The sequence below is a fragment of the Pungitius pungitius genome, chromosome 17 (assembly GCF_949316345.1).
Source record: "Pungitius pungitius chromosome 17, fPunPun2.1, whole genome shotgun sequence".
NCBI classification, from domain to species: domain Eukaryota; kingdom Metazoa; phylum Chordata; class Actinopteri; order Perciformes; family Gasterosteidae; genus Pungitius; species Pungitius pungitius.
The window spans coordinates 10,232,733-10,249,927 of NC_084916.1; the positions used below are offsets into that span (position 1 = coordinate 10,232,733).

General features: G+C 44.4%; 1 pseudogene; it reads right to left on the reverse strand.

Annotated features, from left to right (window-relative positions):
• Positions 1–1,985: 1,985 nt before the first annotated feature.
• LOC134107045 (gastrula zinc finger protein XlCGF49.1-like) lies at positions 1,986–3,566 on the reverse strand (annotated as a pseudogene).
• Positions 3,567–17,195: the final 13,629 nt, after the last annotated feature.

The window sequence follows — 17,195 nt, forward strand, 5'->3', positions numbered from 1 at the left end:
TGCAATAAAAGGGTTATAATGGTTAATCATGAGAATATCATTCCTCTTGTGAGATATGGTTCTTTGAAGGAGTCGTTCATATTCTTTTTTAGCCATAGCAAAATTGTAACAACGTAGGAAATAATGCTGTGCATCGTATGACCATATACTGTAAACACTTGCGGCTGGGCTTCAGATAACCATATCTGGTAAACATGTGGACTGGGGAAGTATAATATGCGTAACGCTGTCAGGGCAGGAGTGACAGCGGGGCAACAAACTAACAGCGACAGCTGCAGCGCCACTAATAAGGCAGAATAGAGAAGTACAAAAATACATATTGTGTTATAACCGCCTTTAACAAGCCAGTTTTGACCATTTCTTAGTGGGGGAAAAATATAAGAGAGGTCACAGTCTGACAGACTCTGTGAGGGAATACTTTTTGATGCGTGCTTAGGGTCTCTAGATATATCTGTGAGGAATCTAAATAAATGTTAACTTTTTTTACTTAATTGATTGACGTCTCAGCAGTGTTGTGCCTGAACGTGTTCATTGAACAATAGTTCATGAACTCGTTCATATTTTGGGCGAACGTGAACTGAACGTACTGTATTAATGCCCGATGAATGTTACTGTGAACTCGTTCATTCTGGTGTCTGTGAACGGCGCGTTCTTTCAGGTTAACGTCGTGTGTAAAAAGGTGACAAGACGCTCTGTATTGTGTGGCCCAATAATGTGTGCACAACTGTGGCTCTCATCTCATCAGGGACACGCGGGTATTTGTCGGCCCTTTTCCTCAGGTTTCACCGGTGATCAACTGGCATCCGAAATCCTCATGCCCAGTCCTTGGAGTAGCTTTTTCTACTAATCACCAGTTTTTATTAATAGCGAGTTTTTCTACTATTTTATTCCGTCAAGCGGTAGAAAAACTGTGCACAAGTGCCTAATCAGCTCATCTCGGGAATCACCTGGTGGAAACATGTCAATATAAGCAGGAAAATAAAGGGGGCGTCAACGCCAACATACACTCAACTAAAGGATTATTAGGGACAGCTGTTCAATTTCTCATTAATAGAATCATCTAATCAACCAATCACATGGCAGTTGCTTCAATGCATTTAGGGGTGTGGTCCTGGTCAAGACAATCTCCTGAACTCCAAACTGGATGGCAGAATGGGAAAGAAAGGTGATTTAAGCAATTTTGAGCGTGGCATGGTTGTTTGTGCCAGACGGGCCGGTCTGAGTGTTGATGGTTGTTACGCCCTCCTCTACAGGCGAGGATACCGTAACACGCCATCACACGTGAGCTGGCCACAAGGTGGGTGAGGTGAAATAAAACAGTGGGCGCACAAGCAGGACCAACACAACACTGTACCGTTCAAACCAGGTTTATTTGACCTATAATACGGTAGTGGGGGAAAAGGGGCTGAGCGGAACCAAAGCAAAGAAATTAACCACTGAAAAAGACCCCTACTCTACCTAGTCCAAACACAACCTGCTAAACTCTCTGAAAAATACAGGGGATGGTCCGCCCAGATCTTACCTAGTGTGTATAGACAGAGGTTTATCTACTGATAGCATGTAAACCCCAGGGTCTCTTACCTACACACTCCCATTGTGCAGCCCCCTTTTCCCTGGGACAACTGAAGAAACAAAAAACGGAATAGTACAAACAATGGGATGAACACAGACAGAATAACAAAAATAACTTAACCTTGACCAGTTCAAGGTTCAAACACCAACGTACACAAAACAAAAGAAACGTCCCTTGAACAGCGCTCTGCTCAAAACACAAGTTTGTTCATTCGTTCCCAAAACTTCTGTTTAACAACAATCCTTCGGCTCTCTCTCTCTCCAACAGCTCTCCCCTTCTTGTCTCTCCTCGACCTCCTTTAAGCCTCTACATCCTGCAGTTGATTGGCTGTGGGTGAGGGTGATTAGTGGCTGCAGGTCGGAGCTGGCAGGGGAGATTATTGCCTGGTGGGTGTGTCAGAACACCTGTGGGAACACAAAATCAAAACAAACACACACACCCCCTCCCACAAGCAGGCCAAGGCACGTAACAATGGTAGAGTCAGAATTTGGCGTAAACAGAATGAGGACATGGATCCATCATGCCTTGTTACCACATCTTTGGGATGTGGTGGAACAGGAGCTTCGTGCCCTGGATGTGCATCCCACAAATTTCCATCAACTGCAAGATGCTATCCTATCAATATGGGCCAACATTTCTAAAGAATGCTTTCAGCACCTTGTTGAATCAATGCCACGTAGAATTAAGGCAGTTCACAAGGCGAAAGGGGGTCAAACGCAGTATTAGTATGGTGTTCCGAAAAATCCTTTAGGTGAGTGTATATAAAATATATGTCCTTAACATGAGACGGTCCAATTAAACAACATACACACTTGGGGCTCTTCCAATACATTTTACACACTTATTCTGTCGGGTTTCCAAATATTATCCCACAACCCAAGTATTTGGTTGATGTCTTCCTCCTACTCTACATTATATTTAGTTTAGTCTTTTTAATCGGAAAAATTGCTCAGACTATTTCCTCACCAGAGTTGCATCTCTGATGTTTCACCTTTGTGATTTCTTCTCATGTGGACAATTGAGTCAGTAGAACTTCTTTCCCCACTGTGTATTCTTATATGACGTTTCAAAGTTGAATTCTTAGTGAATGTTTTCCCGCAGGTCATGCAGGAATATGGCTTTTCCCCACTATGAATTCTTGTATGATCCTTCAACGATGATGTCTGAGAGAATTTTCCCGCAGGTGGTGCAAGAAAACTGCTTCTGGTGAACATGGATTCTGATATGACGATTTAAATTTGATGTCTCAGTGAATGTTTTCCCACAGATGCTGCAGGAATATGGCTTCTCCCCAGTATGAACTCTTAAATGTGACTTCAAATGTGATTTCATAGTGAATGTTTTCCCACAAGTGATGCAGGAAAATGGCATCTCCCCAGTATGGATTCGTGTATGAGACTTCAACGATGATGCCTGAGAGAATGTTTTCCCGCAGGTTATGCAGGAAAATGGCTTCTCCCCAGTATGAACTCTTAAATGTGTCTTCAAATGTGATGCCTCAATGAATGTTTTCCCACAGGTGATGCAGGAATATGGCCTTTCCCCAGTGTGAACTCTCATGTGGACTTTTAAGATGCTACTATATTTGAATCCTTTTCCACATGTTTTGCAAGAAAAAGGTTTCTCATCACTATGGACTCTTGTATGAGTCTGAAATGCTGATTCATGAGAGTTGTGAAGGAGAAGCTGGTGGTCATTGTTTAGTTCAACTACAGTGGTGCTTTCAACTGAAATGTTGCTATGAGATGTTTCCTGTACCACACTCTCAGTTTCATCAGTACACAAGTCCAAAATTTGATCTTCGCCGTGTCCTCTTTCCTCACAAGTAGGAGTCAACGTAAAGGCCTCCTGCTTCGGTGCAAGCTGCTCTCCCTCTGGACTGCTGCAGAGTTCCTCCTGTTCCTCTTTAATCTGTGGAGGATCTGGGTCCTCTTGGTCCACACTGGGCTTCCTCTCCTGGAGACAGAGCTCCTGGTCAATGAGAGCCTCCTCCTCCTCCTTACAGACACGTGACTGTGGGAGCTCTGGAGGGACAAAAGAAATACAAGACAAACGTTTGAGCGCAACGTGTGTATAAAACATAAGCATCACGTGTTCTATTGTTCGATTAGTAAACTAAAGTTAAAAAACTCGTTCGAAAACAGATGTTTCTAACAAAGTTGTACTCACCTATCCTGTGTAACCTTACTTCGGGTTTCCAAAAAACATCCAACAGTCTGCGCTGCCGGTCGATCTCTTCCTGATACTCGACGACGGTTCTTTTAAAAACTCCGAATATTTCCTCAGCAGCAGCAGATAGTCGCTCGTTGACAAACTCTCTCAAATTCTCCACTGAAGACATTGTTGCTTGGTTACCGAGGAAATAATTACCTGCTCTGACACAAGACCGAGCAACGGATGAGTGTCACACTATAAAGTTCCGACTGCAGACTTTAGTCACATTAAGGTTCCGCTTCTTACTTTGGTGTCCGGTTTAGCCATAAGCCCTTTCTAAATATGTATTCTTGCATGGTCACAGGAGAGGGCAGTTTAATCCGCTTCATCACTGTTTTAAACTCATAGTAAAACCAATCAGAAAATATTCAACATAAATACAGTCCGATCCGTGGCAGCTGGTCAATAGAGGGTTAGGGGGCGTGGCAAAAAAACTTTAAAAAGTTACGATATAGTTACATATATTCATTGATATAAAGGTTCAGTTCAACGAAAAGTTTGGGTCAGAACACAATATAAAGATCATACACTTCAATAGTAGATGCCTTTACGCTAATTTTTACAAGATTAAAAATTTCTTAGACCAGTTCCCCTCACCGTTCAGCATAATCACCATCCGGGAGACCTGGATTAGTCTGGAGCAGGGCCGGCGCTAGCCATTTGGGTGCCCTAAAGACAAATGCTTGGTGGTGCCCCCCCCCAACCAACGAACCAACCAACCACCACCACCACCAAAGGAATAACAACCATTCAGAATGTCTTAGTTAGGTTCTCTTTATTCCCCGAATAACTTCTAAACATAAATAATTTACAATAAACAAACATGAAAAGAAATACATTATACAAAAGATAAAATTATAAATTATAAATACCAAATACCACCACAATTACCAAAAACACAGATTTGGAACTGAACATTGTAAACGCAGAAAGTATTCAAGTATATAACCGTGTAAGTAATAATGTGCACATTTCTTCAGTAAGTACAAATAATAATAATAAACTGCAAACTACACAGTAGAATTTACTTTACCATCTCTATAAAAGAGACCATTCTGCTATCCGATAGAACTATATTACAAACATTTTCACTACCATCAGTTGTCAAAGGCCCTACAGAGGCACACACCTGCATTTCCTAGCTGCAAAATCAGCTCTCAGGTCATATGAGAGTTTCTGAGCCACGTCCCCATTGATGCTGATGACAGCGAGACCACTTAAACGTTCCTGCCCCATTGATGAGCGCAGGTACGTTTTGATTAGTTTGAGCTTTGAAAAGCTTCGCTCAGCAACTGTGACAGGGAGAGTCAGTGCAATACGAAGAGCAAACCACAGATTGGGATATGCCTCTTGAAGCTGATTGTTATGCAAAAACTTTAATGATAACATGAAAAACAAATGATAACAGAAACGGTAACGGTAACAGAAACTTCAGGCGGGCCGCGGACGAGTACCGACTACGACCCACCGGCGGTCCGTGCGGACATTATGAGGCGAGTACATGTGGGCAGCCGGCCGCCCGGTGGCCGCTAGCAACGGTCCTCACGAGACAAAGTTTGGGGACCCCTGATTTAAAACATTGTCTTAGCTGAGAGCGACGCGCGAGCATCATCCCGCTGTCTCTTCTTTTTTCTTTTTTCCGCCCCCGACTCTTGACGCCTTTTCGAAGCCGTTTCAAAGCTGTCTGCCACATTTGAGATTTGAGGCATAATGGAACAAACCACTGGGAGGTGGGGGGAGGGGGGGCCGCACATGAGGTTCCCCTTTTTCTCCACTAATTTGGTCTAGGCCTATTACTTTTTGACTTTGTATTGATTTTGCATATTAGCATGCTTTAGACATATTTTATTTATACTAGTAGCCTACTGTGATAATTTTTCACGTCCCAGATTTTTTGGTGCCCCCCCAGGCACTTGGTGCCCTACGCGCAGCGCGTGATGTGCGTGTGCGGAGCGCCGGCACTGGTTTGGAGAAAGGGGTGGATTTTGAGTTGGATGGTTATAATCTGAATTATGTGAACAAAGGCAACAAAAGGTGAGGGGAGTTGCACTTTATGTTCATAGAAGACTTAAGTAAAAGATTGTTGAAAGTATGACGGCTGCAATTGATGATATATGTGAATGTATTACTATTGAAATTGATATGGGGAAAAGGAAGAACATCATTGTCAGCTGTGCATACCGGGCTCCCAACAATACCATAGAGAAGTTCAAGGAGGTGATGGAGATTATGGCTACAAACACCGAGCAAAAGGTAACTTTTCTCTGTGGCGATTACAACATAGATTTTCTGAATCCTAACAAACTAACACAGAGAAATTCATTGATGCAATGTACAGCAGAAGCTTTTATCCTATTATTACTAAACCTAGTCAAATTACATCTCACTCTGCAACACTTATAGATAATATTTTTACTAATAACCTAATAGTTATTATAGAAAGTGGATTATTATTAAATTATATGAGTGACCATCTGCCGGTGTTTGCAATCTACAGCGGTGCACTTAGGTTGGCTGCAAGGAATGAAATGATAGAAAGGAAATTAAGAACGGTTGACACTCTAAACAATTCCGAAATGAATTGCACAAAACTGAAGATGTATACTAGTCAAAGTCAGATATATTGAATATAAAATCACTGCATACACTGTACTGTACACTGTTTTCCCCCTATTTGAGTTACGATGTGGAAGTGTGGGGTAATACCTACAAAAGCACCTTACAGGCAATATGCACCATTTTTTAAAAAGCAATAAGGATAGTTAATAATGTGGGGTACTATGAACACACAACACATAATTTCTGAAATTAAAAATATTAAAGTTTATGGATTTAAAAGATTTTAAAACGTTACAGATTGTATATAAAGCAAGAAACAGCCTCCTTTCAGGAATCATTCAAAGATGGTTTAGCGACAGACTGGGTGACTATAATTCAAGAGGGAGACTGAAACTGAGGCAACCAAAGGTGCACTCTACACTCAATAGCAGGTGCATATCGGTCTGTGGGGTGAAGTTGTAGAACTTATGAGATAAGATCAAAGATTGTAAACATATTGCACCGTTTAAAAAACATCTTAAATTATACACATTAGCCAAATTTGAGATCTGTGAAAATATTCAGTGATGGAAATAATAGGTAGTTTACTATCTTAAATTGTATTTATTTAAGACTGTGTGTTCGTGTGTACTAATAGGTGTATGTATGTATGATGAACAGAGGAGTGATTTTAATCTCCACCGTAATATATAACTTCTTTGAATAAGAGGTCCTTATTATGTCAAACTTTTGTAATAAATGTTTAACGTTTAACTGAAAAGTGATAATGCGTGTTTGATATCCTTTTTTTTTGCATTTATTCATACTGGGATGTTTAAATCCTGGAGGCAACAGAACCGTCTCAAACTCATCATCGGCCCTACAACCCACATCCACTCAGCCCTGACCTTCTCTCTCGACGTTGATGGCTCCGTCGTCACCCCCTCCAGCCTGCTCCGCAACCATCATCCTCAACATCATGAGGCGACAAGGCCTTCTCAGCTGCTGCACCTCCCCTCTGGAACGGCCTCCCCATTCCAATCCGCCAGGTTCCCACCGTATCATCATTCTAACCAGCACTCAAAACCCACCTCTTCAAACTTGCTTTTAAATGCCCCCACATGACTCATTGTCCAGTTGGGTCAAGTTCTATTTGTTTGTTTATTTTATTTTTTAGTGTTTTCTGTTTCTCTATTCTGTAATTTTTTACCTTAGATTTATATTGCAAAGCGTCTTGGGTACCAAGAAAAGCGCTATAAAAAATGAAAGTAGTATTATTATTATAACTGAAACTGATTGGCTGGCCCTACCAAAAAAAAAATCCACCAGCTGCAACGGAGTCTAATCATTTTTCTTATAGAAATCACAACTGAGGGTCTTACGTCATTCTTCATTCGCTGCCAGAACTCTAAACTTCACTCCCGTCCCAACCGACTCATGTTTTGCATCAAGATGTACTTTTCTAAATTGTCGCTTCTGTAAGATTACACATAGTGTACTTACCAGACTCATTTTTAGGTATTAAATACATCTTTAGGAAAACACTACCTTTCTGTTGTATTACCATTCTGAGTACGGATACAATTTAATGGACACCATATAGGAACGAGATCACTACCTAAATAAGATTTGTTCATTCTATTCCATTCACAGCATCAACCGCGCTACCTCTTCTACCATTAAGACAAATCAGTGGAGAGGCCACAACATCATCAAGGTCAGAACACTTCCCCAGCACACTCTTCTCTTCTGCCATTAGGCAGACGCTGCAGGAGTCTGGAATCAAGGACAAAGAGACTAGCAAGCAGTTCCTACAGCAAGCCACAAGGCTAGTTATTCATTCATAAATATTATTGTTTAATTCCTTAGGTTGATATAATATTAAGATAGCTTTTTCCATAGCCAGGTGTAGGACCAGCATGTACCTGCATGACAGCTTTTACCAGCACAGCATATGTGCAAGAGCAATGTGAGCAGCATTAGAAAGCCGCCACGGCATAGGAGCCACAAGCTATATATTGTACGTGTTTGTTGGTCTCTTTGAAAAGAATTGAAATTAAGCCTAGTTTAAAGGAAAGACAAGGTACATTTCCAGAGGAACATTGTTACGTGTAGAGATTTGTGCCTCTTGCCCTCACCTTTTTTCTGTTTGTCCTGCAGGTGAGGGGCGGAGTATTGGCTGGCCCTGCCTCCAGAGCACCCCGGTATTGGCCCACACTCCGGCCAATCCGATATGGAGGGCAACTATAAAGCCTCTCACTGTGCGCTCTCTCGGTCTTGCTTTGTTTTCCATTGAGGTTTGTGGTGGGGGAAGTGGGACTGAGGTAAGACTGGGGTACCCTGTACACACCCACATCCACGCAGAGTTACTGTTGTTATTCCACTAGGTTATGGGTTGTTGCCACCGATGTATTTCTGTTATTTTGAGCATTTGTAGAATAGAGTCAGGTCTTTTGTTTTCCTTTTTCTTTCCACAGAGTTGAGCTAGGCCTGGTTTTATTGTACTTTGATAATTTTGTTTGGCACAACCCCCACAGTACACTCTCCCCCCGCCACCTTTTTCCAACCTACCCGTTCTGTTCCTTTTTTTGTAAATAAACCTACTTTTCTTTAACTGCCTCACACGGTCACTGTTTTATTCCCCATTGGATGTCGTTTACCGGAGGAAACGTAACAAGTGGGGGCTCGTCCGGGATATACCTGTTTTTTTCTTCTTTTGACAACCAATGGGAAATTATACATGGGGTTTGTTTGGCATGTGATTGAAAATGAGTTTCAATTTACAAGATTTTGTTGACAATCCCTCTTTTGAAAAGGTTGTGTGTCGCAAGAATGATTTATTGTGTATTGCAGCACAATTTGATATTACTGTTCACAAGTACGGACTTAAGAAAGAAATAAAGACGCAGATCCTAGAAGAATTGGTTGATTTAAATGTCCTTAGTCCTGCCCAGTCCGTGGCTGAAGTTTCAACTAATGATGTTCCTTCTACTACAGCAGGGGTTTTGTCTCAGAATGCCGAGGAGACCGCAGCATTATTCACACCTCCTGCAGACCGTGCTGGGAAGTCTGCGCCAGCTACGTTACCTCGTTTTGATCCTTTCTCTCCTTCACACCCTCCGGGGTTCAGTTCAAGTTCCAAGCTGAAGGTTCGCTTGACTCGCCTTCAGCTGGAGGCCCAAGAAAGAGTCCATGCGTAAGGCAGAGTATGATCTCCGCCTACAGGTACGAAAGTTGGAAATTGAAGCGGATAAAGAAGTAAGACTAAAGCAACTTGAGGTTGAGGCTCTGAAAATCTCTTCCAGTCACTCGTTGAACATGTCCGACCGGTCGACACCTTTTCAAACGGTAGCCGGCAAGCAAAGTTTTGATGTCAGTAAAAATATTTCTCTGGTGCCAGCATTTCGGGAGGCCGAAGTCGATTCATATTTCAGTGCTTTTGAACAAATAGCCTCCGCACTCGACTGGCCGAGGGACATGTGGCCTATCCTCCTCCAATGCCACCGCACTGGTGGCGCCCCCCGCCACGACTACGCCGCAGCCGCACAGCTCGGCGCTCCAAGCCCCGACGACGCCGGAGCCGCACAGCTCGGCGCCCCACGCCAAGACGACGCCGGAGCCGCACAGCTCGGCGCCCCACGCCAAGACGACGCCGGAGCCGCACAGCTCGGCGCCCCACGCCAAGACGACGCCGGAGCCGCACAGCTCGGCGCCCCACGCCAAGACGACGCCGGAGCCGCACAGCTCGGCGCCCCACGCCCCGACGTCGCCGGAGCCGCACCGCTCGGCGCCGCACCGCTCGGCGCCGCACCGCTCGGCGCCGCACCGCTCGGCGCCCCACGCCACGACGACGCCGGAGCCGCACCGCTCGGCGCCCCACGCCACGACGACGCCGGAGCCGCACCGCTCGGCGCCCCACGCCACGACGACGCCGGAGCCGCACCGCCCGGCGCCCCCCGAGGCCCGGTCGCCGACCCGGCAGACCCCCCGAGACCCCGAGGCCCGGTCGCCGACCCGGCAGACCCCCCGAGACCCCGAGGCCCGGCCGCCGACCCGGCAGACCCCCAGAGCACCCCACGCCCGGCCGCCGCCCCGGCAGGCCGCCGGACCATAGCTGTCGGGTCCCCACCCTCCCGCCCCTTGTCTGATTTTCATGGTTCGGCCCCCCTTTAGGACCGTCTGGAATTCGGTCCTTGAGGGGGGGGTTCTGTCACGGTTTGGTTCTGCTCTATGTCTTATTTTGTAGTTTTCATGTCTCTTGTGTTCCTGGGTAACTTCACTTCCTGCCTTGTCCCGTGATTGCCTGAGTGTTTCCACCTGTGTCCAATCACCTGCACCTCCCTTGTGTATTTAAGCCCTGCGTGCCAGTTGTCCTTTGTCGCGTCATTGTCTACATGTCAGTGTTCAAGTAAGTCAAGTCAAGTCTGTTTCACGTTTCATGTTTCCAGGTCCCTGTTTTTGTCTTGTTTTCTCATCCTTCCTCCCCTTTTTTGGTTGGAGCGATTTTGATTTTGTGAGTTTGACAATTAAAGTCTTTTTATTTTTCCATTACCCTGCGTTTGAGTCCTCCCTTGCCCTCGCACCAGCCGAACTGACACTCGAGTGTTTGCCCAGGTACTGAAAACCTTGGGCATTAAGCACATAATGTCAAGCCCATACCATCCTGAAAGCCAAGGGGCACTAGAAAGGTTTCATCAGACCTTAAAGTCCATGCTCAGAAAGCATTGTTTTGAGAGTCAAAAGGACTGGGATGATGCTGTGCCATTTGTGTTGTTTGCTGCTCGCAAAGCTGTACAGGAGTCACTCGGATATAGTCCTGCTGAACTGGTGTTTGGACATGAGGTTCGTGGCCCCCTAAAACTTTTGAAAGAACAACTTCTCTTGCCTGAAGGGAAGGTCCATAGCATCCCTGATTATGTTACGAAACTCAGAGCTCGGCTTCAGAGAGTCTGCTCTTTGGCCAGAGAATCGCTATCCTCTGCTCAGGTGAAAATGAAGAAATACTACGATCAGAAGAAATACTACGATCAGAAAGCCACTGCCCATTCGTTTCAACCTGGTGACAAGGTTTTGATTCTTTCTCCCATCTCTGGTTCTGCCCTGTCGTTGAAATTTTCTGGTCCCTATGTTGTGGAAAAGAAAGTCAGTGACACTAACTTCATCATTCAAACGCCCGATCGCAGACTGAGAAACCGATTATGTCATGTGAATATGATGAAGCCATATTTTACAGCAGAGAATGAAAGTGGAACGTCTGGACTTCCTAAAATACAAAATGTGTCAGCGGTATCTGCTTGCTCAGCAGAGAGCTCCACTGAGGAGGATGGGCTGGTTATGCGTAGTGCCACCCCACAGGGGTTAAGACTGAAAAACACTGAGCTACTTTCGGATTTGTCTCACTTTTTGTCCCACCTGCCTGATGACCATCGTGGTGATGTGGAGAATTTAATATCTGGCTTCCCATGCTTATTTGGTGATATACCCTCTCAAACTTCTGTCCTTATGCATGACATTGTTTTGACTAACCTGAAGCCCATCAAACAGCATGCTTATCGAGTTAATCGTGCAAAGAGGGAATGCATGAGGAAGGAGGTGAACTACCTTGTGGAACATGGATTCGCTGTACCCAGCTCCAGTTCATGGAGCTCACCATGTGTCCTGGATGCGAAGTCCGACGGCAGTCAAAGGTTCTGTACTGACTTTCGTAAGGTGAATTCCGTGACTGTCCCCGATGCACATCCCTTACCTCTTATTGAAGGCTATCGATGAGGTCGGTCCAGCAGAGTATGTCAGTAAACTTGACATGTTAAAGGGTTACTGGCAGGTTCCGTTAACCCCACGTGCCTCGGTGATCTCAGCTTTTGTCACCCCTGACAGTTTTCTTCAGTACACAGTAATGCCCTTTGGACTCTGCAATGCGCCTGCTACTTTTCAGAGACTTGTAAACAAGGTTTTGCGAGATGTTCCACACTGTAAGGCATACTTGGATGACATTGTTATATATTCTGATGATTGGAATTCTCACATGGCTACCTTAAGGGATGTTTTCAAACGTTTAGCTGAGGAGTCTCTGACTCTCAACCTCTCAAAGTGTGAAGTTGGGAGGGGTTCTCTTTTGTATCTAGGTCAGCAGGTTGGTCGAGGCCAGGTGTGTCCTGCGGATGCAAAGATCACTGCAATTGCTGCCTTTCCTGAGCCAACCACCAGGCGGGAGTTGCAGCGGTTTCTTGGGATGGCCGGGTACTACCGCAGGTTTTGTAAAAACTTTTCTACGGTGGCCGCCCCATTGACTGCACTTACCAGTCCGTTGAAGCCATTTACTTGGTCTAGTGAGTGCCAACAGTCTTTTGAGGATCTCAAGTGGCTTCTCATGTGTAACCCTGTCTTGTCTGCGCCAAACTTTTCCTTGCCATTTAAGTTAGAAGTTGATGCCAGCGCTGTGGGAGCAGGAGCTGTACTCCTACAGGAGGATTTCCAGGGCATCGACCATCCTGTGGCCTACTTTTCAAGGAAATTTGACAAACACCAACTAAAGTACTCCACAATAGAGAAAGAAACCCTTGCATTGTTGTATGCTTTGCAACATTTTGAAGTATATCTTGTCTCCACTGGTAAACCTATAATGGTTTTCACTGACCACAACCCTCTAGTCTTCCTCTCCAGGATGTACAACAGTAACCACCGCCTAATGCGTTGGTCCCTGTTCAGAACTACAACCTGGAGATTGCGCATAAAAAGGGTTCTGAAAATGTACTCGCCGATGCCCTGTCTCGTGCATTATAACTAAATGATTGTCCAAACCTTTGGTTGGACTTGTATGTGTGGGGGTGTTACGTGTAGAGATTTGTGCCTCTTGCCCTCACCTTTTTTTTGTTTGTCCTGCAGGTGAGGGGCGGAGTATTGGCTGGCCCTGCCTCCAGAGCACCCCGGTATTGGCCCACACTCCGGCCAATCCGATATGGAGGGCAACTATAAAGCCTCTCACTGTGCGCTCTCTCGGTCTTGCTTTGTTTTCCATTGAGGTTTGTGGTGGGGGAAGTGGGACTGAGGTAAGACTGGGGTACCCTGTACACACCCACATCCACGCAGAGTTACTGTTATTCCACTAGGTTATGGGTTGTTGCCACCGATGTATTTCTGTTATTTTGAGCATTTGTAGAATAGAGTCAGGTCTTTTGTTTTCCTTTTTCTTTCCAGAGTTGAGCTAGGCCTGGTTTTATTGTACTTGATAATTTTGTTTGGCACAACCCCCACAGTACACTCTCCCCCCCCCCCACCTTTTTCCAACCTACCCGTTATGTTCCTTTTTTTGTAAATAAACCTACTTTTCTTTAACTGCCTCAAACGGTCCCTGTTTTATTCCCCCATTGGATGTCAGCGTTTCCCTCTTAACCGGAGGAAACGTAACAAACATTTATTCCCTCTGCTTACTTTTAAGGCAAACTAGGCTAAATAATAATACATTTTATTTATATAGTGCTTAACATGGTAACACTGATAACCGCCCCAATACACGCACACAGACATGCACATACTGGTCTATGACTGACTGCTACTGTAACTTCATGTCACCAATTCTGCCTGCAAAATTTGCAAAGTGCACGGTGATCTTTAGCTGTATGCCTAATGCCTAATGAATATGTATATTGCTTTGGATTAATTATTTGCAGTTTTAACTATTGACTTAACTATTGAGGACACAAACATCCTCTCAGGGTCATTCTGTAACACACTGAGATTCAGATTAAATTCAATTCACTGAGATTTATCAAAGCAACATACACTTGCATAATCCGAGCTCTTTCCAGAAAGACCCTAACGAGGCGATAATACAGCACATTATTTCATGCATTTCTTTGACCATCCGCATTGAGCTCAACACTCCCCCTCTATCCTAACTGCGTAACTCTCCTCCTGTTGTGTCCCACTATCCTCCCCTCGTCCTTTAGTAGCCTCACCTATCTGGCATGTTGATGCTAGTCTGGCATGGTCATTCTGGTTGATTGACTATCTCGCTGCCCCCCTTCATTCTTTCTCCTAGCTCCTACATACACACCCATGAGACTTTTGTCCCAAACTCTCCTGTCTCCGTATCTGTTCAACCTGCTTGGCGTCTTACTATATCTGTCTGTGGGCCTCTTTCTAGCTTCTCCTCTCCCTCTGTTGAACTGTTACTCATGTACCTGGATATATAAAAATAGCTGTATCCTTACTTACAGTTTCCTAGAAATGATCATAATATGTTGAGTATGAGTATATGTTGGAGAATAATGTTTTATTAATGTACATCACTAAGCTTCTTTCCGGGAGTTCTTTGTGCTTTCTCGCCTAGCAGGTCTCCGTGGATCGTAGTTTCGTGCGGACCCCGGTTCTGACTCCTGGCATGGCTCTGCTGACACCTGCTGCTGCCATCATCATTACTTTAAATATGATTCATATTACTGTCATATTAAACCAACATCTTTCTGCTCTCCCTCCCCACAGAAGCCTCTGTGGATGGTGGTTCGACCTGATGGAGGTTGTCCCTGCAGTGGTCCTGCCGTACACTTGTTCTGCTACTTGCAATTACTATCATTTCTGTTTGAGAAATTTAATGTATTGTACATCTTTTACATTGTTGATTCTGTACACATGACATCCATTGCAGTCTGTCCATCCCGGGAGAGGGATCCCTCCTCTGACATTCGCCCTAAGGTTTCTTCCCTTTTTTCCCCATTCAAGGGTTTTTTCATATTTTGGGAGTTTTTCCTGTGCCGAAGTGAGGGTTTCGGGACAGAGGGTCTTGCATGTGTACATGTGACTGTAAAGCCCTCTGAGGCAAATTTGTAATTTGCGATTTTGGGCTATACAAAATAAAATGAATATAATAAAATGAATTGAATATAGAAACACTTCCCTCTACAATATACTGTATATTGATCGATTTCTCTCTTAGTGTATCTATGTAATTATGTAATGACAAAGTTCAATTGAGGTTTTAACCAAGTTTCTTGAATGTGAAAAACATTTAGTTTGACTTTCAGATCAGCTAAAACGTTCTTGCCTTTATGTAATTAGACTTCTGGCATTCCATTGTAGGACATGCATCCCCATTATGAGGTTCATCATCCTGAGCCTGTCCATCATAGTTGGGAGGGTTCAACATTTTATGAATCAGATAGGCCTTAAATTCTTTAATCCACAGTATCCTTTTGGCTGCCTCTTCATATGTGTTTATTCTGTCACTTTCTATCTTTTGTTGAATTGCCAGATTCATAGTTTTGCAAATGAAGGCCACAAAAAAGATTTCATCTACAATTATATTATCCTAATTAATCTCTTGTATGCATGAATGTAATTCCATTTGACTATCATATACGAAAAGGGGAAGGTCCAAAAGTGGTTGTCTAATCCCAGATTTACTTCTATCATTTCTCTGGGTTTCCCTGGATGTGACTTCATCATTTTCCTTCACTTTTTTCGCTGCTTCTGCATAAGACACTTGGTTAAGTATTTTATATTTCTGCACTTCCCATGCTTGCATTTGAACCAGACATCTTCCAAAAGCACCGCTGTGTTCACTGACGCAGTTACAACATTTATTTTCTTTTATTTTGACCAGATTTTCCTAATTCATGCTCACCTCCACATCTTGCACATCTCTGCTTCCACTTACTTTGTCCTGAAGTGTGTTCCATTCTTTGACACCTGGAGGTCCTTAAATTGAGCGAACACATTCTTATTTCATTAGACAAGATCATTGCAAACTCGAGCAGCACTGATTGTAAATGACTTGCATCTAGATGGGACTGGAGGCTTCTCCAGCAGCCAAAGGAAGAGGTCTCACTTCACTACAAATTAAGATTTTGTTAGATAGTAAATCATATTTGTATTAAAGAGGTCTTGTGAGGTAGACATGTGACATGACATGTAATGTAATATCATTTAGTAATATCAAATTACATGTAATGTAATATCATTTAGTCATGGATTGTTGTTTGACCAAAAGTTGTCTCTATTAGAAGAGTATATTAGCATTTTAAAAAATACATTTTACACACATATCCTGTTTAACTGAAATTCAGGTTTCCAAATATCCCACAATCCAAGTATTTGGTTTATGTCTTCCTCCTACTCCAAATTAGTTTTATTTTAGTCAAAATATTTTACCTTTTAGAAGAATATACCTCTGAGTTTTGTAATAAGTGGAAAATGTTTGAATGGGAGTTCCCTCTCAGGGAACTTGAGCTGCGTAAAGACGCTGTGGGAACACCTCTGCGTGACCGCGTCATGAAGCACGTGTGAAATCTAACCAATGGCGAGCTGGTACGCCATAGGCGGGGGACGCCGGGACCAGGGCGCTATAAAGGGACCCGAAGGGCAGGACCATTCATCTCTGTGCCTTCATCTAGTGCGGTAGTGAAGTTTTCCCACCTAGTAATGGCTGAGCGGTTTGTCCAGTGTGTTCCCCCTTGCACCCGTTTTATTACGGGCAGAGACTCACACGACCTGTGTGTTGTCTGCTTAGGCATGGAGCACGCCCAGCTAGCCCTTGAGTGGGCTAGCTGGGCGGATTGTGAGCACCTGTCGTGGCAATCTCGCGTCTCCCGTCGAGCTCTCTTCACTGAGGACAGCTCGATGAGGCGTGCTCCCCGCGGCTCCGGTCCACCTCGTGCCGAGGCAGAGCGCCGGATGTCTTCATGGGGATCACAAATGGATCTCGCGGAGGATTCCGGGACGGCTGAGGCCTTTTCCCGACCCTTCACCGCGGGATCCAGGTGCTCGTTTTCGGCGTCGGAGGCACGCTCCGCGGCTTCCTGAGAGACTTTTTGGGAGAGATTGAGAGTATCTCAATGGGTCCTGCGCACGATCGACGAAAGGCTACGCCACC